The sequence below is a fragment of the Pseudopipra pipra genome, chromosome 1 (assembly GCF_036250125.1).
Source record: "Pseudopipra pipra isolate bDixPip1 chromosome 1, bDixPip1.hap1, whole genome shotgun sequence".
Classification (NCBI taxonomy): domain Eukaryota; kingdom Metazoa; phylum Chordata; class Aves; order Passeriformes; family Pipridae; genus Pseudopipra; species Pseudopipra pipra.
This window is the reverse complement of record NC_087549.1, coordinates 38646926-38670005: the sequence shown is the minus strand read 5'-3', so window position 1 is coordinate 38670005 and position 23080 is coordinate 38646926.

Below are 23080 nucleotides of genomic sequence, written 5' to 3'. Positions count from 1 at the left end.
CCACAAAGCAAGGTGAGAATGAGAGGAATAGGGTGCAATTAGAAAACAGCAGTATGTTACTGTATATCTCCATGGTGCACTCACATTTTGGACATTGTGTGGTCTTCTCCACTCACCCCTTATAGGAAAGGAAATAGCAGGATTAGAGAAGAGGCATGGAGGTGGGAAATGATGATCAAAAGTGTCAAGATATGGTGTGATCCCTCTCTTTAGCCTGGGAAGAAGATGACCAAAACCTATGAAAACTGCTGCAAAAACTGAGGATAATGACTCTTTCTATGGTCTCTTTCTATCTTAGGATTGTTTGTTTTACAAAGCTGGCAGGAGTCAAGCTCAAAATAGTACAGATGAACATTTTTCATGCAATGAGCAGCTAAGCTATGAAATTCCTTAGTGTGATGGGGACTCTAAAAGCTCACAATAGTTCATAAAGGGATTAGGGAAATTCCTGTAAGGAAGATGTTCTGATGACTACAAAATAAAAAGAGCCCCATCTCCATGTTTGCCTGAGCTTTAGATTACCAGATGCTGAGGGAATTTTCTGGGCACGTAACACTACATGAACTCTTTGCATTCACACAGCTTCCTGTATGTCTGGTTTGCTCTCACCCAGAACAACCATTTTTATGTGCAGAAAATTCCCCTGAAAGCATATCAGATTTGTTACAGAAAGCCAAATGGTCCAACCCTTGCCAATGGTAAAAGCAGCTAAAACTTAAAGCTTTAGCAAGAAGATAAAAGGTGCTATGTTGAACTTCCTCTGGCTATGATGAACTCTCCTCTTTTACAGAAGACTGTCCGTGATGTTTGATAAACATTTGTTTACTCTTTACTATTATCCTTGCACACATAAGGGCTATTTGCAGATTGAGGTTCAGCTGCATCCTGCAGCTCAAATGTCCCTGAAGTAGAGCGTGCCAGCAGATGTGAAAGGATGCTGGGACTGCTATTGCATATGCTTCCCTTCTTTTGACTTTCTTTCTCTTATCATCTGCTCCTGGCTGCTGCTGAGCCCCATCAGTTAGGTCTGGCAGGCTTTTGTCCTGTCGGAGCGGTGCTGCCCTGAGGGAAATTACTTCCAAAAGCATGTCATTTTAATGGAAGGATGAGAATTACAGCTGATGTCATAGGATGACTGAAGCAGTAGCTGGACTTCAACCCATTGTGCACACTTTCTGCTTGGGCATGAAGCATCTCAGATCTTATGCCAACTCTCCTTACCTGTTGCTTTGCAGGATGTGAAGCCATCAGGGCAGGAGGCTCTCAGCTGCAGAGAAGACAAGAGGATGCTCTTGCCTTTCATTCCACAAGCCTTTGAGGATAATTTTATTCAATCAAGGTTGCTATTATAATAAAGTAAGGCATCGCATTCATGTATCAAATAAAACATAAATAGTTCATAATAGAACATACGAAAAATCTCCCACCAAAACTATTTATATTCTCCTGTTCATGCCTGAGTCACACTGATTCCCAACTTCTTTAAATTTAATTCTGATCTGGGCAGCTTTTTTAGTATTTCTGTTTAAGGATTTTCAATTTTTTCATTATATTTGTTACTTACAAATTTGTTCTTCTTTATTGTACTGTCATCTTTGTTGATTACCTTCTAAGCATATTTTGAGCCAGTTGGTTTCTTACTGGTGAAAAAAATCCCTTGTGGGAGCCCAGAATGTATCTTTAGATGAGGGACAAGTCTTCACTCAAAAAGTCCATCTATCTTTTGTCTTTCTCCTCTCTTCATTGTTTGCTCACCTTCTCTCCATTCTTCTGATGCAGTAGTTCCTACCTATCTGGGAGTCTTATAGGGAGCATAATTATTGTAGCAGGCACGATGCTGGTGGGAATTGAGGAGGACTGAAGGCTGTGCCTTGGGCTTGACCATGCTGGGTGTGTGAGGCAGTGGCTGGCTGCCCACAAGCTCAGACTTTTTTCATTCCCAGTAAAATGGTAAATTATATTAAGCTTGGACAGGAGGAAAATATTGCTGCATTTTCTGTCCAGAGGGAGCCAAAGCAAGCCAGGAACCAAGCTAGGAGGAGATGGGGTGGTGTGAAGGAGAAAGAGATCTTTCCTCTTTAATATTTTGAGCAAAGCTGACAGTGTCTGCAGAGGGAGTTCAGGGCTGATGTAGCAGCCAATGAGAGGCTAAACTGGAATGTAGGAATTGGCTGAGTTAGGCTGGATGGGCTTACAGCTGCTTTTGCTGAAGCTTGAGTTGCAAGGGTTTGACCTCTGTAAGGGGCTGGAACAGTCAGGGTCTGGAGCAGAACAGGCCACGGGTTATAAGTGTGTTTGATGAGAGGGAAGCACTCAAGCAGATCACACTCTCCAGAAAGCAGAGGGCACAGAGGACATAGTTTTGGGAATTGCTGCATTAAGTGTGTTTTGCCTGTTTATCCTCTCCTGAAAAGATAGATGAAGCTAATTCCTTCATTTTATTATACCTTTTGGATTAATGTGCAAATGATATATTACTGCTGAATGTATGTTAAAAGGCAAAATGAAGGAAGAACAGACAGAAAAGCAAGATGGGTTTTGTTGATCCTTCAGTCCTCAGGAGAATTTTCTTGAGTAGCTTGAGACGGGTCCTGAAAACTGTCTTGGTGTTTATTTTGCAGGGAGAAACGACAGATTTGTGGGACTGAGCATTATGCTGAGCACTCCACAAATTCATTAAAAAGTACTGACCCCAGCCTTGGAGGTTTTATTTCCAGTGCATATTTAATGTTCTTTCTTTCACTGTTAAGTGACTAGAAACAATTTGGGGCCCTTTATTTTTGGATGCCTGCTTGACAATTTTTGGGTGAGTCTTACAGGGTTTTTTTCTCAAAAGAGAGGCATGTCACTCCAAAATAAAACCTAATTTTCTCATACCTGTGAGAATGTAAGACAGAGATACAATCTTCAACAGGTTCAACAAAGGACAATGTAACATAAAGAGACAGTGAGGAACTAGACAAAGGTGCATCCTCTAACATCCATAGTGCCATGACTGTGAGTGCTGGGTAAGTACCAGAGAAATGAGCCAGGGAAAGTGGTCAGGCCTGGTGCCCTCCCTGAATTCCCTTCAACTGGTGCTGGCAGAGGTCAGCTATAGCAAACAAAGGTTGAACCTGTAGGGACTTCTGGGCTGAACTTATAGAGGTTTTAAACTGTTAAGCTGTAATGGGTCAAACACTTGAAAACTGAAGAGCATTGATTATTCCTGAAAACCATGATCAGTGCAAAGCTGAGGTTGAACAGTGAAGATCTGCAATTGAGTTGCCCATCCACCTCTTTGAGTTAACTAGAACAAAGCTACCACGTGTCCTCTTTTGATCCCTAGTCTCATCTCCTTGTGGTTTAGGGGGAGGAGTGTGTAGTCTCTGGAATCAGAGGCTGGAGTTGTAGGTGGTCAATATGCCTCTGAGTTTTGTTTTTCTCCTTTGGTAACACTCCTTGAAAATAGATCAGCATCTGAATCAAATTCCTCTTTTGTTATCTCATAAATATTATTAGGTAGTCCTACAGAATATTTTTAAATTGAGACAAGCCAGTTTCTCTAGTAAAAATAGAGAGTACAGAAGAAGTAACATTTTCATTCCTGATTGGGTTGTTGTTGGTTGTTGTTTTTTGCTTCAGAGTTTTGGGGGAGTTTGGTTTTGTTATTTACGAAACTTCATCAAGATATTACACATGGGAAAAGTGGTGACGTTAAGATTCACATGAAAATAAAAAACTTGGCAAGTAACATGTTAGTATGCCTTTCAATGGGAAAAAAAATCAGATGATGATTCCAGTGCCTTACATTTTACACCCCCTTTTATAAATAGTTTCATCTCTCCTACAGACACAAGCCCTTCAGAGCTTCTCCACTGAGATATCCACTGAGATATCTACACCCTTTGCCTCTCATTCATCTAGATCGTCTTTACTATTGTTTTTGTCGCTTTGCTTATTTTCTTGTCCCTTTGTTTATCTTCTCCTCTTCTTGGCCACTTTTCATGAACGCCCGTGCTGCAACATGCAATCACAGCCAAACTACTTCTGACAGTCAGTTTTTAAACACATAGAGTATCAAGGAGGGAAAACAGCATATAGTAGGGATACCCAGTTGGACTGGAGACAGACTGAGAGCATAGGATGGTCCAGAACAATAATTTTAGTAGAAAATCCAGGGCATGCTCACCCCATCAGAGCACGACATCCATGTAAAGTGTAAGTTTTTTAGAATCTAGTCTGGCATTATATTGAGTCATTTGAAGATAGCAAGATGCCTCATAGCTGTCCCAGGCAAGCATGTGCTACGAAGCCGTAGCCACAGAGATGAGAACAATTCCTTGCAAAAGTCTGTCAGATTTATTTTGCTGCTAGAAAACTCTACTGATGCTTTTTCAATATATGAAAAGTGAAGATCAAAACAAAGCCAATCGACTCTTAATATTATGCAAGAACAATGTGAGAACATATCAGCAATAACATTGCATATTTTAAAGAATGAGCATTTTAAGGAGATGTTGCTACTGTAGATATGAAAATACTAAGTAAAATTTAAATAAATTCTAACATTATGAAGGCTCTTAAGTAAGACAAGCATGGCACAGATTTCTCATCGGAATGAGAGTGTCTATCATATGAATCTTGAGGTACTAAATAGATAAAGAAATACAGACTTTATATAACTCAGTCATATTGTCCCAAATGGGATTTTATTCTAGTTGAATATATGCTCAAGAGATGGTTTTGCTGTGACTGCTGTATTTCTAAATTCCTTTAGACAATTACTATACACAAATAATATCTCAGTTTTGTATTTGCACAGGATAATTTCTTTGGCTATCACCAGTCTCACTGACACCAACATTTGCCATTTGTTAGTTTGTCAGTCAGTCTGTTTATAAAAGATGGACTTGATTACAGCTCCAGCTGGGAGCTTTATTGAAGCAAATTCTTCCAGATACAGTTGTGGTGAAACCAGATATTAGGAACTGCTCTGTGAATGTCGAGAATTTTTTCTTTTTTTTCCTTTTCTTTTCTTTTCTTTTCTTGCCTTTCCTTGCCTCGCCTTGCCTCCCTTCCACTCTCCTCTCCTCCCCTTTCTCTCCCTCCCCCCCTTCTCCTTTTTCCTTCCGTTCTGTACCCTCCTTTCCCTCTCCCTTTCCCTTTCTTCTTCCCCTTCCCCCTCCTTTTTTCCCGACCCTTTCTTCTTTCCCCTTTCCTTTCTTTCCCTTCCCTTTTTTCTGAGTTTGGGCACAGAATAGAGGAGAGAAGGAAGTTTTATCTCTGAAACTTGAAAGACCTACTACTTTTTTCTAAAGGTATATATCTCAAGCAGAAAGAAATCAGCATATGTCATGCTGGTGTGTTACAGGTCCGGATATTAACAGGAAAATCCCAAAATGTGATGTGATCCTGTGCAACGTTCAAGACCAAGAAACAAAAATCCTGTAATAGCACAGCAGTTCATGTTGTTGGCATGAAGAGTTGTCACCAGGTGTTCATAGAAAGTCATGAGAGAGCTTGCCAAGCTGCAAATAGAAGTGTATTAAACTCAGTTGTGTGCAGTTTCAATGCCCTAAATTTTTTTAAACATTACCAGAGGCAATTTTTGTTTTCAGTTTTGGGTTAACACACAACTGAAACTCAGTGATGCTCAGCCAAAACCCACAAGTCTTGCCTAGTTTTGAATTAAAATTCTACAAAACCACAGTGTTTATCATGGTTTCTACATGAAGTAATAATTAACCCCAGGTTTGCTCAAAACTTTGTCCAAGTTAACTAAAAATTCTATAAACTGTGGGGAACCTGGCTGAAGTATTGGGTAAGAATGAAAACATGAGCTGATATTTGAGTTCAATCTGATTCTAGGTTTTACTGAAAAAGTTTCAAAGTAGTGTAGCTGCAATGCAATTATTTTATCCCAGAGGGTAGATATTAATAGAGATTAATTTAACTTCTTAACTCCAGAAATCTGTAAGGGTTCAGTGTTATCCAGGACTCCATATTTACAATAAATACACTACAATACCTTTTCTCTAAAGAATTTCTATTTAGAAAATATTCTTTTTACTCAACCTGATGATTTTCTGAACCAGAAAATCAAAAGTTTGGGGGTGTAGAGGCGGTGATGGTTTTTTTGAGGGTGAGGTTGGTATTGCAAGCAATGTATGTTCTTAACTAATTTCATGTAAATACAGTACTTTCTGTTCTCTGATTTGCTATCCAAAGCATTCTTATGGGGTAGTAGTAAAAAATGTTCACTCGTATATTTGGAGTCATTCAAAAGGAAAAAGAGAAATGGGGAGACAGCGAGCAGAAAGAGAGATGGAATAAGAGAGAAAAAGTGTGTTAGGGTCTTCGTTTGAAAATCATGAACAAATTTCTATGGATGAAAATATTACTGGAAAATGTTGTTTTGGCAGAGGATGATTCTAGAGTGAAATCCTGACCTCAATGGGATCTCTGGAAGTTCAGTTTGTCTGTACTGTACATAAGCTTCATTGGAAGTAGGGTTTCATCGTGGATCTCAATGTAGGGGATGTTTATTTTCATAATTTTTTTATTTTCTATGAGGGATTTGGATCTCATTACAGTTTCTGGACTTTGTCAGGAAGTCCCACACTGCTTAGCACTGAAGAAGACCACATGAAAGTTCAGAACATTTCAGACATATTATCATATCCTTAAGTCCCGCATATGAATGTGTAGCTTAGTAAATCTAGAGACCAGTAATTTCAAGTAATTAAATGCAATTTTTCCAGAAAAATCTGCTTGGGGGAAAAGGATACAAACCTCAACACTTATGCACTTGTAATGGGTTGTTCCTGTTACAAAGAGTTATGAAAAGGTGCAAGGGCTAAGAACAGCATCAAGGCTAAATCAACACTATTGTTTAACATTATATTATTCTAGGTATTTATTGTCACTAAAGTACAACAAGTACTGGAGGTAAAGTATTCAGTGTTTAAATTTGAAACATAATTTTAGCACCAAGTGTGCTATATAGTCACATCCCTCTCACTTTAAAACAATTTTAGTATTAAGTACAGATGGAGCATATATATGCATGACTTTATTAGTAATCACAAAAATCTATGCCTTAATTAATTCAAAGTCAACTGCTATGTAAAGATTTTGCACTAGCTTAACCCTGCTTTAGTAAAACAGATTCTCTAAATAGGAATTAAATGACTGCCAGGAGTTTCGCTATTTGCATCATTAATTCTGACCCTGTATTTGCAAGACTTTCTCTCCCAAAAGTAATTCATCTCAGTTATCATATCACACCACAACTTCACACCCAGTGTCAGGCTTCCAATTTCTCCCCATATGGCAACTTCCTCAGCTACATTATGTACAGTTACTGTTCAGCAGTCTCAAGGAAGTGTGTCTTTTGCATAGCCAGCTAATAAGCTAGTCAATCTATTTCTGGAAGCAAAACAGTGATTCTTTGTTAGTGATGTGAATATATTTAAGTTTAATGTAGAAAAACTATCTTACCTTTAGGAATTCCTGGTTTCTCAGTGTTTGATTCCAACAGTTAACACTTCTCAGGTTTCAATTTCAGTTAGCAGAGAGAAGGGCACTGCACATATAAAGTTCAGAGACTTCAAACAATTCATGCATTCCCAGGTTTCTTTCTGTAGATACTAATTTCACAATATGTGCCCTTTCTCTCTAGTCTATGTTAGGTATTGAACTCTAGAGCCATAAATAGTCCTGCAACAGCCATCTTTATTTGTTTGCAGAACTGAGGGGGTTGTAGTTTAACACAGGAGGAATACTGAGGAACCCTTCCTTTTTCATACTGACAATCTCTCTGTGCTCACAGTCTATGGACTGGAAATCTCCCACTTAGGTATCAGACATAGAACGCATTTGGCATTGCTCAGCAGCGGTGTCCCTAAGGGAGTGTCTGAAGAAACTGGTCTGGGGAAATTAAATTCCTCTTTTCTCTTCAAGTACAGAAGACAATACATATAACTTACACTTCAGATGATGATGGATTGACACCAAAGGAATAGGAAAGTAATAATCCTTAGCACTGAGGCATGTGTAAAATCCTTCAAAAGAGGAAGTAACCTAAACCACTCATGTAAAATATATTCACAAGTCACACCATCAGAGAGACAGATGATGATCAGACTGCACAAGAGGTAGTACCCACTGCAGCCCAAAATGGTTTAGTCTGTAGAGTTATCACACCGAGGAAGCCAACTCTTAATTGTTTGTGTTACTGGTATTCAAAATGTGTAAATGGGTGTATTATAAAAGGTTTTCAATTAATCTCTATCTCACATCTCCACATTTTCTTAGAGCGTATGAATATAAAAACATCCCTATCTTGCACCTGACGGTGCAAACACATTCACAGAATCACAGAATCATAGATTCATAGGATAGTTTGAGTTGGAAAGGACTCTCAAGAACACCTAGTTCCCCCACAAGCAGAGACACCTTACACTAGATCAGGTTTCTCAAAGCCAGATCAAACCCAGTCTTGAACATTTCCAGGGATGGAGCATCCACAACTCCTATGGGCAACCTATTCTAATGCCTTACTACCCTCACAGTAAAGAATTTCTTCCTTATATCTAAGCTAAACCTACCCTCTTTCAGTTTAAAGCCATTCCCCCATGTCCTGTAACTACATGCTCTTCTAAGAAGTCCCTCTCCAGGTTTCTTGTAGCCCCTTTCAGGTACCAAAGGCTACTTCAAGGTAGCCTTGGGTACTCCCCAAGCCTTCTCTTCTCCAGACTGAACAACCCTAACTCTCTCAGGCTTTACTCATTGTCAAGATACTCCAGCCCTCTGATCATCTTCGTTGCTTTCCTCTTGACCCCCTTGAACAGGTCCATGTGTTTCTTATGTTGGAGGTCCCAGAGCTGAACACAGGTAGTATCTCACCTGAGCAGAGTAGAGGGAAGACTCACCTCCCTTGACCTACTGGCCACATTTCTTTTGATGTCACCCAAGATACAGTTGGCTTTCTGGGCTGTCAACATCTTGAATTTCACAAGGTTCTCACAGGCCCAGCACTGAAGCCTGTCCAGGTCCCTCTAGGTGGCATCCCTTCCCTCCAGTGTGTCAACCACCCCACTCAGCCTGGTGTCATCTACAAACTTGCTGAGGGTGCGCTCAATTACACTGTCCATGTCACTGACAAAGATGTTAAATAATACTAGTCCCAGTATGAATCCCTGAGGAACATCACTTGTCGCTGGTCTCTTCTTGGTCATCGCACTGTGGACTGCAACTCTTTGAGCGTGACCATCCAGCCAATTCCTTATCCACTGAGTGGTCCAAAATGTAGGATGTAGGCATCAATACCACAGCCTCTCACATACTGAGTGAACATCCTACCATTTGAGCTAATTCCCCTTACTTTTAATGGACACTGTTATATGGGCTATAAGGCAATGTCTTTTAAAACCAAATAAGTCAAGTGTGATGGTGAAACAAGTGATAATAATAATGATAAAAAATTTAACAAAAATTTAAAGTGTGATATACAGAGAATAGAAAAAAAATCCCACATTATAAAGTGAGCAAGTAAAATAATGGCAGCTCCTTGAATTAGTGTCCTGTCTGGGAATAGGTCCTATCTTTGGGCATCTTACACCACGGATCTGGGTCCTGGACAAACAGGTTGGAAAGCCAAATAAGATTTTCTATTCCATCAGGTGACAGAAGCTGGAGCTAAGATTCACAGACATCCTTCTGCACGTAAGAATAGAATTTGTTTGACATTATAATTTAGATTGTGTTCACCCTCCTCGCATGCATCACAGCTGCTGTAAATCATTAACACAATAGTCTTTAAAAATAACACTAAAAGAATGATGGGGGTTTTTATCACTTTTTTCCTTGCTTAAATGCTTTTGCTCTGTTTGAACACTTATACAAAGAGAAAATACTTTTTTTGAGCACCATCTTGAAATTAGTGGTTGTGGACCTTCTCTACCTTGTCTACAGGAAAATGCCCTTTGTAATTTGAATGGTTACAGATTATTCTGAATTGGAAGAGACCCACAAGGATCATCAAGTCCAACTCTTAAGTGAATGGTCCATACAGTGACTGAACCCACAACCTTGCCATTATTAGCACCATGTTCCAATCAATTGAGTTAAATCATCTCTACTAGGGTAAGCAAGAGTAAACGTGAACAGTAAGAAGGGAGAAGAGGTGCCTGCCTCACACAAACAGAGAGTTTTCTCACCTGTAACTACTCCTGCATTCCAGCTAACTGCTTTTTGCCTGTGCTTTTTCTCCAAGTCCTTACAGGTACCTTATGTAAAACCTTCTAAAGGACTTTCTTCTAAAGTGTTACCTCAAAGAAGCAATCTACAGACTCAAAGAATCTCATGATGATTCAGCCTGGGAGGGACTCAGAGTCCATCTCTAGTCCATCCTCCTGGTCAGTGTAAGGTCAGCTGTAAGGGTAGGTCTGGTCTCCCAGGGCTTTGTTCAGCTGGATGTTCAATGATGGGGATGGCACAAACTTTCTGGCAATCTGTCCCAATGCATGTCCCAGTGGATGTCCTTCTCCTTGCAGTGAAACAAATTTTGTCTGTATCCGTTGCAAACTTCACTCAACAAAACAAAACTGAGAGAACTGAGATCTTCAACCTTGGCAACCTTGTAATAGCCATTTAAATCAGAAGGATGCTTTTCTGCACATGCCACATGTCCTCTTCCATGTTCCCTGAAATATCTCCCAGGACTGTCTATCAAACTGGAATGAAAGATGAAAAGCCATGGAAGTACCCTATATCACATAAACAGGAGATATCAATCATATCCATGTCTTGGTCTCATGATCATGCAAGGTTTTAAAATGTATTTAGCAGCTCATGTTTTTTTAAGCAGCAGTGTCATCTTCTTCACATAAATCATATTCTTCCTTAAGATAGTGTTATCCTAAATCTGTCATTAGTCTGCATATTTATGTGATTGCATCTTTCCTTTTGATCTGACCATTGGCTAGATGCAACTAACAGATCAATTTATCAAGTAGCCAATACTAGGGAAATTTTGCCTCAGAATTACCTGACCATCTAAAATCAGTTCCCTGTAGGGAGCTTAATATTTCAAGTTAGATGTGCTCTAATGTATTCCTTTGGTTCAAAACATGAGAGCACAAATAAGTGTGAGCAGCCATGGGCAACTGTATGGTCACATACATAACGGACAAAAGCAGAAGTAACAATAAGAGTGCTTTGACATTCACTGAAGACAAATCATCTGGCATTTGGAAGCAGTAAACAAGATTCCTTAACAAATCCACCAAAGCAGTAGCAACCAAACTGAGGAATGAGGGAGGCAGACTGCTGGAGCTATACTGCCAAAGCCGTACAAATAAAAGCTGTCATGTGCAGTTGGAATGCTCCCCAAGTATAGCATCCTGGTTCTCAAATGGAAATGGCTGCCCAGTGTTTGCTGAATGATGCTGTAGCCCTGCTTACAGCCTCCATTTATTCTGTTCTCCTAAGGCTGAGGATTATTGATCCCCAGCTGTGTGTGGGCTTTGTGCCCACACAATTTTTTTTATATTAAGATGATCCCAAGTACCTAGTTTCCAGGTTTTCAGCTGCTTTATGTTGATACTCTCCTCCCCTATTCCAGTCACTAGGTGATCTTAAAGTTGCTGTGCCTGGCCTCTGGGAGATCCTCAAAATAATTCATGGAAAAAGAGAGTTGGAGTAATAACACCTGTACCACTTCCCTCTCTATTTATCTTTGGTTCCCCCCTACCTGTAAGAAACAAGAATATTCCCCTCGATACAGAAATTTAACAGTATCCCCTCACTACAGACAGAGATGATTTAAAGCCAGTTCAACATTCAGTTAACCCTTCAGAAGGAAATGTATAACTCAGCAGGGAGCAGTAATAAAAATAATGATGTACAGTGAAGGAAAAGACCACTCTTTTCCTGACCTGCGAGGTTCATTTCATACCAGGGATTACTGAAATTCTGCAGAACACTTCACACATAGCTTAGTTTTTCTGAGTTTCAGTTCCATTTCCAGATAGAAGGGGGAATAAACTTTCAATAAAGTTGTACAAGACTGCTAAAAAAGGACAGCTGAGCATGCGAAGTTGGGAAACATCTCTCTAGTTTTTAAGGAGCAATTTACAAGGGGGATGGCTAAAGTCTAACTATTTTATATATTTTTACACATTCAAAATGCATGTTTGAATAAACAGTGGAAAATATGAATGGACTTTAGTTATCTGAAGTGGTGTTTACTGCCAGCTAATACATTGATACATTCCAAGGTGTAGAGTTTCATCTCTAGCTGCCACTTCAGAAAGACACAGGTCTCCCAGAGTTCCTGAGTGACATCTGCCACTCCCACATGGATCTCTTTATCTGGCTATCTCCAGAAAGCAAAAAACTCATACTTGCTACAAAAAGTGCCCCACAGCCATTGAGGGTTCATGTGGGTATATGCATGCATCTAGTCTTTTAGATTTCAATTCAGGAAAATTTCAGTAAAATTAATGGGCATTTTGTCTGATGACAGAATCAGACCTTCGGTATATGAAAAACTTGAATCCACTTCTGCTACTTCAACATTCAGCATCTGACAGTTGCTTTGAAATAGCTTGTGTAAATTCTGGCATGTTTGCAAATCCCAGGCTTCTAATGAGAGATCATAGAATCAAAGAATGTTTTGGGTTGGAAAGGACGTTCAAGATCATCTAGTTCCAATGCCCCTTCCACTAGATGAGGTTGCTCAAAGCCCCATCCAACCGGCCTTGAAAACTTCCAGGGGTGGGCCATCCACAACCTCTCTTAGCAACATGTCCCACTTCCTCACCATCCGCGTCATAAAAAATTTCTTCCTTATATCCAATCTAAATGTACCTTCAGTTTAAAGCCATTGCCTCTTGCCCTGTCACTACACGCCCTTGACAAAATTCCCTCTCCAGCTTACTTGTAGGCCCACATAAGGTACTGGAAGGTCTCTCGTAGCCTTCTCTTCACCAGGCTGAACAACCCCAGCTCTCTCAGTCTGTTGCCATAAGAGCTCCAGCCATCTGATCATCTTCCTCACCCTCCTCTGGACCCATTCCAACAGGTTCATGTCCTTCTTAGGTTGGGGGCCCAAAAGATGGACTGCAGGTGGGGTCTCACAAGAGCAGAGTAGAGAAGAATCACCTTCCATAACCTGCTGGCCATGCTTCTTCTGATACAACCCAGGACACAGTTGGCTTTCTGGGCTGTGAGCACAGATTGCTGGGTTATACTGAATTTCTTGTCAACCAACACCCCCACATCTGTCTCCACAAGGCTGTTCTCAATCTATTCTCTGCCTGGCTGTATTTGTGCCTTGGATTGCCTTGCCCCAGGTGCTGGACCTTGCACTTAGTCTTGCTGAACTTCACGAGGTTCACACAGGCCCACCTCTGAGGCCTCTCCAAGTCTTCCTGGATAGTATCCCTGCCCTCCAGCATGTCAGACACACCACACAGCTTGGTGTTGTCAACAAACTTGCTGAGAGTGCACTTGAGCCCACTGTCCATGTCACCAACAAAGATGTTAAACATTGTCAGACTCAGCACCCACCCCTGAGGCATGCCACTCATTACCTATCTTCACTTGGCCATCGACTGCAACACTTTGAATGAGACCATCCAGCCAATTCCCTATCCAGAGAGCAGTCCCTCTGTCAAATTCATCTCTCTCCAGTTTAGAGATAATGATGTTGTGTGTGACAGTGTCAAGACATGAGTCTTCAGAACCTTTCCGTGCCAGAAACTAACACCATTCATTTTTACTCTACCAAAAAAATATTTTGTCCATAATTTTTCGCTAAATGATGACTAAATTACACAGACAAGTGATGACTAAATTACAGAGACAATGGAAGGGGATAAGTGTCAAATGTCAGAGGTGTTCTAAATATCCATAGGTGACTATTACTTTTAAAATTTAAATATTTTAAAAATACCCAGTAGGACATGCAAAGCCTGAACTCAGAGATGGTGAAACTCAGACTAATTTCATTGTCAACTCTAGCCCCTAATTTTAATTTAATAGGGCAGCCACGTAATTAAATTGTGATTAATATAATTTATTTAGGATTAAGATGCATGTGTGTACTGAATTATGAAATATATAAGCTTCTAATGACCTGCTGCTACCTAACTTTATTGTCTTTCTAGCAGGAACTCAAACGAATGATATCCCAGACTGAAAATGTCTCAAATTGAAATGGTGGCAGAGAAACACCAAAATGAACACTAGTTCTTTAAATAGTGTTAAACTAATGTTAAGCTAACTAGCATATTTGACTAGTGTTTAACTAGAAGATATATATATATCTCAAATGTATTCTACAAACTAGAACTATTTATATGTAAAATATATGCAAAAGATGGACTGAGAAACATTATTTGACTAACTAATGCAATGAAATAACGAATTATTATTGTAATCCTTCTCTCTGTAGACCAATTATCAGAATGTGTTGGTGTGCACTGAGCTGGAACTCCACTCTGTTAGGGCTGCCAATAACTCATCCTGAATGGCAAATGATTGAAATAGTCTCACTCTATAGATCCAATCTCAGCTTTTCTCTCAGTCTTTTTAAAATTTTTGTTTAATTTGAGAAATACAAAAATTTCTTACCCTTAGAGGAGATGCTGAACAACATGTATCAGAGGTGGCATCACAGTTTTGCCCTCTTCTCCACTAGTGTTGAATCATCACCATTTCAGAGAAATGTGTGCTGTGGTGCTATGGCTGTTTACTTGAGGCAGGACATTTTTGTATTAGTAGTTCTTTGGTACTAGTTTGTGGTTTTACAGGGCAGAGGGAAAAGGTGTGTATCCCCTAGACATCTACACCTGTGTGGAAAATAAAGTTTTTGGATCTCAAGTAAATAGTCTATTTTCTTTTCCATGGGTTTAAACAAAAAATTTAAAAAAATAATAAAAAAATTCTATTTTATATTCTTTGAAATGATTCAGAGGAATCATGTCTCTTGTTATCTGAAAGTATAATATAGTTCCAGGTCCATCTTTCTTATTTTGCAGCTTATCCTTGGTGGAATCTTCTGCGTATAGTGCCAGATAATTGTGATACACACGCTTGAAAAAGTGCCATTTGTCATCCAAATTATTTGAATGTCAGGAGACCACCAACTGAGTGCAACAAAAAGCACTGAGGCTAAAGATTTCTGTGTGACTCTGTTACACTTGGCTGCCCTTGTGGAAAACACCCATGTTGCTGCTAATATCCAGATATTTCATTTCTACAAACAGCATTTCTCTCTATATTTATCTATTTATTATTTTACAAGTGAAAGTCACTGGATTTGGGGATTAAATTTTCACCTCTGCTTGCACCATAAATAAGCAGAGACCTGCCTCCCTCACCTCTGAGTGCATCATGAGGCAGAGGCTGGAAATGCACCCTCAGTCTCTAACCAATAGTGTTTGCACATCAAGGACTGTTATCTTGGGGAACCTGCTGAGAACAGCACGAAAATCACTTAAACATTTTTTCCTTTACCAAAGACTACAAATAAACTTGCTATAAGACTGCTCTTCATTTGCGCTACATAAGATTAATATTAGCAGGAAAACATGCTAAGAATGATGTTCCTACACATGGTAAGTGGTAGCTGTCCATGTTGTTTCGTAACATTCCATACCAGGACAGAACAGATGATCCTTGATCCAAAAAAATTGCAGTCAAGTATAGGTCATGACACAATTAATAGGTCAACAAATTTAGAAACAATGCATATTGGTCCATGCTACTGAACATACTGGCTCTGCGTTACAGTGTTTTTTTCCAGGAGTACCCAGAAAAGGAATGTTTGAAGATAGCTTTTAGAGGAAAATTAATATCTTTTGCACATACCTATGGATTGTTCACTGAGTGTAACGGGCTGCCTAGCAGACAGCATAGAAATATTTGTTTCCAAATTGAACAAGGAGATGATGAAAAGGCAAGTGCTAAGGGCTGATTAGAAGCAAAAACAGGTATGATGGAAGTAGTCTGAGAGAATGCTTAGGACCTCTGCAGAAGAGGGTGACAGAGATGACATCAAGGTAAGGGTTTGCACAAGAAGAGCTCTGCACTGGGAAAATTGGCATGTGATCCAGATGAATAATAAAAGGCATTTACTCAAGAAAGTTTCATTGAACTGACTGAGATATGATGATAAGTGACAGTGTTGGATAGTGGAATAAGAGGCAGTATCTCAAATGACAGAGGATGTATATTTTTAATATACATCTTACAATAAATGAACCATATTTATTTTGAAATGCCACATAGCTTGCAGCTCAGCTGGTAAGTAAACCTACAAGTATCTACAAGCTTAAATCTAGTTCTGAAAATACTCTAGATTTTTAATTCCCAGCAAAATTAAATTGCAATATGTGTAACTAATAATAAATGAGTGCTGTAAAGTGATACCAGGAACCAGCTGGAAGTGGGAGCTCACAGACATCACACCGACTGAGAGAAAAACGGGGACGTGCTACCTCATGATGAGATTTCAGGGAATCGACAGTTAATGTTTGATGCAGAGCAGAACTTACAAACAAGATTAACAGTATTGCAGCTAATGAGAATTTGGTGCTACAATGATACTCAGTTAAGGTTTTAAAGGAGAGGTCTTGAGCAGGGAAAGAGATTTGTAGGTCATCTGTATTGAGAGGATAATTGAATTTGTGCTCTGTTGATGAGATTAAACAGAGGTAAGATATAAAGATGAGTGAGAATGGAAGCAAGGACAGACATATTTGGGATCCCCACTGAGAGCTAAGGGAAGGCAAGGACATGCTTCTGACAGATATGCTGAAGAGAGTACGAAGACCAGGGAACACCAGAATCACAACTGGTGAGAGGAAGTGCAATTTTAAGAAAAAGACCAGGGTTGCCTCTGACAAAAGGGACTGGCACATCTAAGGATGGAGTATTTTCTTTAAAATTTTTATTAGAAGACATTTCTGAAGACTTCATTAAGTGTGGCTGCAGATGGACACAAGGGGAAGAAGCCAGCTTGGAGAGTCAAGGGTGGAACTGAAACATGTTACCTGAGATTATTCAGTGAGCTTAGAGATGAAAGGAAGAAAGAAGATAGAACAGTAGCTGGAGGAGCAAGGGAAAGTCAAGAGTACTTTTAATACAGGAAAGGCAATAAATCTTGCAGTAGGAGAGGGAAAAAGCAATTCGGAAAGTGAAAATACCATGAAAAAAGGGAAAAAATAGTGTATTAAGGAGATCGTGAATGGCATGCTACAGAGATCCTATAACAGTGCAACTATAAGGAGAAAAAAGCAGGAGAGAAACTTGGGATGAGAGGGAGGAAAGAGTTGTGGCTGGGAATGGAAGTAAGATGAGAAAGATCATGTTGTATTAATTTTTCTTCTGAAGGTGTTGGGATACTTTATGAAAAGGAGAGCAGTAGTTTTGAGAAAAAAAATCAAAGATGGCAAAAAAAGAAAGGCGACAAAGATAAGTGTCACTATGAATACAAAAGGAAAGATAAATATGTTGTTGACCCAGCAAATAGATTTATCTGAACTAAAGGAAAGGGAGATGAGGATGGAAAGAACTGAAGAGCTCGTGAAACTGGAGATAACTGTCCAGGAGGAGAGAAGCTCGGAGGAGAAAGAATAGAATAGGAGGAATACAAATACTTAAGTCAAAGGGAATGAAAGCCATGGGCAGTAGACAAGAAGAGGAAAAAATGCAGTCTGTGCTATGAACATATTGTATTGTGCCCCTCATGACCCAGAAACCAAATCTGCCTCTGTGCACATTTCTGTCGGACAATTATAATGAAGTTTTTGTGTTTCTATATCAAGGCTAATGTGTTGTTGTGATGTTGTCATCTGGATTCTTAAAAAAAAATGTGCTGACACCATTTGTTCTTTCGGCACAGGCTCAACTGAGCCCTTCTGGCACCACTGGTAAAGACCACTTTCCATCAGTGGGAATGAGGTAGCAGTTTGTTTATATAGGATGGTTGTCCAGGGGATAAAGCAAAAAGGCAGAATCTTTTCTCCCGTGTTAGGATTAGCTCCACAGCAACAGAGTGGCAGGAATTGCAGCTAGAGCTGTTTAATTCCTACCAACATAAGGGTCTTTGTTATTGGTATACTAGGTGTTTATGTGGATGAAAAAACGCTTTATTAAATATAATGCTTCCCATAGAGAGAGAAGTCATGACCCCATATTTTGCCAGTTGCACTTATCTCCCACAGTTTGAATTGACAATGTGATTTGGAAAATAAAACTGTTGTAAGTTGCAGAAAGCAGACATTGCTGTTTATCTAGAGAACCCTGTTTCAGCAGGTCTTCCATCCACCAGGGATCTACTGCTGTAGCTGATCACATGTCTCTTTTACTCTTTTGTCTCATTTCAGACACCTTTACCATGTATCTCTTTATTTCTAAAGTTCTTCAACTGGGACACCAATGACCAAAAAGCACAGGGGCATTGTACAGGAAGACCTAAGGTAAACTAGGTACCACAGATGTTCAACATTTTCCTAAAGCAGGTAATTTATGTAGCTGCTTTTATCCAAACAAGTTAACTGAAGCCACACAGACAAAAATCTGGGTTAAGGGTGTCATGGAAGATCTCTTCCATGACATGTATGATTGATACAAACAAGAGAGCAAATCAAGCCCTCCTGCTCATAGAAGAGCATTCAGAGGGTGTTTTGAGTGACAGCAGATAGCTTCCATACTTAATGATGAACAGTCGAGGTGTTTTGAGTGGCAAGAAGCTCTCAGTAACATGTTTCTGGAAAAGTATTGTAGGTATTGTAGTAAAGATATGGAGCTTAATCTCAGTTTAATCTTTTCTAATGCAAGTACTTGAGCTGAGTTAACACTGACTGAGAACATTGGTCTTGATCTCTCTACTTTTCCTGGCTTTGAAAAGAACATGACAATGCCCAACTCCTTTGTACTGGTAAGCCAAGTTAGTTTACTCTAAGGTCTGTACTACTGTCTGATGCCACTGTAGACTGCTCTTAAGAGACAAAATTAGTCCAGACAATTATTTATTTTAAAATTTATGTCTTTGTGTCTCTGTCAATATATAATTTAGTATCACTATTAATGCTTGCCCCAGGTAAGTTCAGTAAAGTAATAGAGATTGCTTAACAGCATCAACAGCTCTGGATTTTTTTCTCAAAAATTACTTAATGCCAGCATTTATACGTGTCAGGAGACCTTCAGTGGTGATCTTGACACTGGTATAACCTGCATGTTAGGTACTTTTAGGTATTTTGTAAACTCTGCCATACTCACCTAACCACTCAAATTTTGCTGTCACTGCTTTAGAAAACGCAAAACCCATCCAGGCCAGTATGTCCACACAGAGCAGAGCAGTGTAATGTGAAAACTCTGGGTCCATTTAAAGCAAAACTTCAAGCATTCTTGAAGTGTGAGAAGCTTTTGGGGCTGGGCCGTGTTGTGGTACATTGAAGTACACCCTGGCTGGGTTCTGAAACAGCATAAAGGAGCCACTCATGGCTTCCTCATGGTATGGCTGTGGGCCAAGGGGTGTTATTCTGCATGTCATCATGTTACCTTATGGGCAAATGGATTCAAGAAGGGAAACTACAGGGTTATAGGATATGGCATGGGCATGCAGCCTCACACCAGGGTTGCATAATGAACCAAGGCCCAACATACTAATTATGCTTTTCGTGAAACCAGATGATGGAAACTTCTAAAAAAAGAAATAAGGTGAAAAGGTGTCATGAGAAGCTTCCATGATTCAAAATGAAAAGCAAAATGAATGAGCTTTTCATGTTACATCCATGAATTATTTTGTTGATAAAACAAACAAATGGGGGCTGATAGTGGGCTACCAAAGTACAGCACAAACCTGCAATCATTACACGGAGAAGTAGTCCCATGACCTTCCTTAGGATGAATTTTTATGACCAGAAGCAGAAAGCAACCAAGCAGCATACTGATAAATATTATACCAACAGAATGGTCTCTTTTTTTGCTATCATATTTTCTGTACATATATTAGTTTGATATATATTTTATCTTCTATTTAAAGTTGTTTTCCAAAATTCATATATGGTAATATTTTAATGTGTTCTGAGGTACTGCAGATCTTCATATCTTTGATAATGAGTGCATTAAAATATGTATTCCTGGGAGAAACAAAGAGAGGAGTCATTCACAGGTTGTGACTTTCTTTGCTCTTCCACTTTTTTTGTTCTTACCTCTGTACCCTTGAGTCTATCTCATAGAATCATAGAATCATTTAGCCTGGAAAAGATCTTTAAGATCATTGAACCCAACAGTTAAACTATTACTGCCAAGGTCACCACTCAACCGTGTCCCTAAGCACCACGTCTACATGCTTTTTAAATACCTCTGGGGATAACGACTCAACCACTTCCCTGGGCAGCCTGGTCCAATGCTTGACCACCCTTTCAGTGAAGAATTTTTTCCTGATATCCAATCTAAACCTCCACTGGCACCCCTGATCTCCCCGGAGATCATTTCTTCTTGTCCTGTCACTTGTTACCTGGGAGAAAAAAAACAATCTCCACCTCACTATGAGCTCCTTTCAGGCAGTTGTATGGTCCTGCCTGAGCCTCCTTTTCTCCAGGCTAAACAACCCCAGTTCCCTCAGCTGCTCCTCATAAGACTTGTGCTGCAGAGGCTTCATCCACATCACTACTTTTCTTTGGACACATTCACTGTGTCATTGAGCTGTTTGCAGGTTGTCATCTAGAAGGCAGGTAACACAACAGCCAAACTTCACTCTTGGCTTGAACTTAATATCACAGAATATCAGCCTGGATTTACATCCTGATGGATGACTCAGGGGCAGGTGTGCTTGGCTCCAGGACAGAGTGAGGGCTCTGCAGCTGCTCCCAATTTATAAATATCCCCTTTCCCTTGCCTTCCACTGAAGCTCAGACACTTGTTTGATTCTGTGTCATCCCACACTGTCTCCCCACTGGGTAGCTTTCCTCAGATGAAAGACTCGTTAGATCAATGCCTTCTTGTCCCTCTGTCAGATCTCAGAAAAAAATGTTCATCCTGTCTACAGCCTGACTTTGAGGGTAGGTCACTTAGGGTCTGATTTTAGAAAACAGCAGGTTCTGCCCTGTCAAACTTCTCTTCTTATCAGCAGCATGAACAGTTGCAGCAAGGAAAATGGAAAAAAAACTTATAGCCAAGAAGCACACAAGGAGAGCACAGGTGTAGCTCACACCAGGTCACTTTGTTCAGAGTCACTGAGAAAGGGGAGATATTTTTGAGACACTTGCACAGGACCACCCACATCCTTTATAAGAAATTATGAAGACAAATGACCTCAAATTTATTCTCATTCAGTGTCCTGTGGCTTCTAGATGAAAATATGGGGATGAACAGTTGGAGTGAGCCTATGCTGCATCCAGCATTAACGTATCCAAATAGCTCCATGGGCTAGTGGCAGCTTGAGTGAGAATCAGAACAGCCTGAGGGCAGCCCTAATTTACAGCAATTCAGCCAAGCGATGGAAAGATGGAAAGAGAAATCCAAGAAAAATGCTGGTGATAACCCCTGGGACTGAAAGATTTGGGTCAAACTCCAAACTACTGAACTAGGCAGAATCCAGTTCATTTTGGTTAATATGACAGGAATCTGCCTCCTCTGCATATCTTAGTGCTTTTCAGCAAACTAGGATAAAAAACATAAGATGCAAAATTAAAACAGATATTTGTATAGGATCCTTGAAAGACATGAGGGATGAATAATGCTGGAGAGAATTCTGAGCGCTAAGATGGATGACAAGAAAAAAATTAAGATGGAAGGTGGGAAAGGATGCTTGCTGTGGGACTTGAATATCTTATGAAAGAGGGAAAAATGAAAATGGAGAAGTAAGAGGAAATAAGGTAGAATGGAGCCTTGAAATAACATCTTTCAGATCTGGTATGGATCGCCATGAATAATGCATCACTAATTACAAAGATATAAGTGCAGCCATGCATCCAGTCTCAGGCATGTCAATTGGAATTTAAAGGGAAATGAGAAATGTGATAATACGTCTATTTCTATCTGAAATCATGTCTATTGCCGCGTTTTCAGGAAGAGTTTTCTTTCACAGAGATCAGTTCCTTCTCTTTATGTAGCAGTGAAGCCATAAACGCATGCCTGTGAACTGGTAATCTGTTTCCATGGAAATCAATGGGATGTCACAAACGTAGCGCTATGACTTCATTTCAAGATCGAGTACAAGAAGATAGGCAGCCAAAGAGGGATATCAGGTTATTTCAGGCTCTTATGACTGCCCACTGTAAATCTCCTCTGTCTGGGCAGACAAGGCAGAGGAGGGGGAGGGTTAAACTGGACTGAGTCATCCTTGAGGTTGCTTGGGTAGGATATGAAGGTTATGATGATGATTGTTCCTTGTGGGATGGCTCCTCTTGTGAAAGGCAAGAAAGGCAATTGATTTGTTATTATTTTTGTCTTAGTTGTGTGGTGTTTTCAATTTGTTGTAAGAGCTATGTATTCTTGTATTAGACTGTACTAGAAAAAGAATAACTGAATAAATTATTTGTGGCAAAAAAATGAAGAAGCTAAATGGGAGAAAGATTTCTTTTTTATGACACTAGAATATTTTTATTCCTTTATATATGCCAGCTTTTCAAGATGCAAATCATGAAATAAAACAACATTCCTTTCTGTTCTATCAACTAACTCAGAGGACTGAGCCTTCCTTTGAAAAGCAGTGAGCAACTAGTTTACCAACAAATCCAGGTTTTTTACGGGCCATTTTTGTTCAGTTGGACCTTCTCTGTTTTCTTATTAGGCTGTCTCTGACTAGGTGCTTACATTTGAAGCTGAGATGAGATTTCTCAAATCCTCGACTCCTTCTGTTTCAGTGTGCTGTTTATCAGCAGTGTTTACACAGCACATTGGACCATGTTTGCCCTGGCCATTCTTCTTTTGGAAGTCAGAAGTAATGGGTATACAATAACGAAAAAGAAGATTTCTTAAAACCAAAGAATATTTATTTTGAGAAAAACTTCCTTTTCAAGTCTGCTAGATCTTTTTTAAATTTTTTTTAGATCTTTGAACGCCCAGGCATTTTCCT